Source organism: Egretta garzetta, unplaced genomic scaffold (assembly GCF_000687185.1).
Source record: "Egretta garzetta isolate BGI_Z169 unplaced genomic scaffold, ASM68718v1 scaffold285, whole genome shotgun sequence".
Lineage (NCBI taxonomy): Eukaryota > Metazoa > Chordata > Aves > Pelecaniformes > Ardeidae > Egretta > Egretta garzetta.
In genome coordinates, this window is record NW_009259715.1 from 501,767 (window position 1) to 502,286 (window position 520).

Genomic DNA, 520 nt, shown 5'->3' on the forward strand with positions numbered 1-520 from the left:
AAGAGGAATAAATAGAGTTTCCAGGAAAGAGATCCAGAAGCACACTTTAAAACATCTCTCTCATCCTTTCAACAAGGTATAAAATAGCAAATGCTTCCACTACCCTAGCAGTGTGCTTTGGTCTGGCTTCTGAGGGTGAGCATGCCTGAAATGAGGGCAGTAGGTGAGAGGAGCCACCACCCGTGTGCCATCGTGCTATTAGGGGACATTTCTTCTGGGCACTGCCACGAGGATCGTGGCTATTGGGTCTTGACTGGAGAGCTACAGCCCATCAACGTGCTTCTCGTCTGTGCTCCTCCTTCATCAAGGCGCTACAGCGTACCAAGGCGTCGATTCGGGACTTGCCTGTCATTGTTATGCATCTTGTTTAAAACTGACTATTTAAATACTAAAAGTCAGAATATCTCATACTGCTGCTCAGATTAGGCAAGCCAAATGTGATTCTCTTTATGCTACAGTCCCCAGTGCAGACAAAAAAGCTTTCTCAGGTTGAGATCCTGCCACTCACGTAATTATTTAG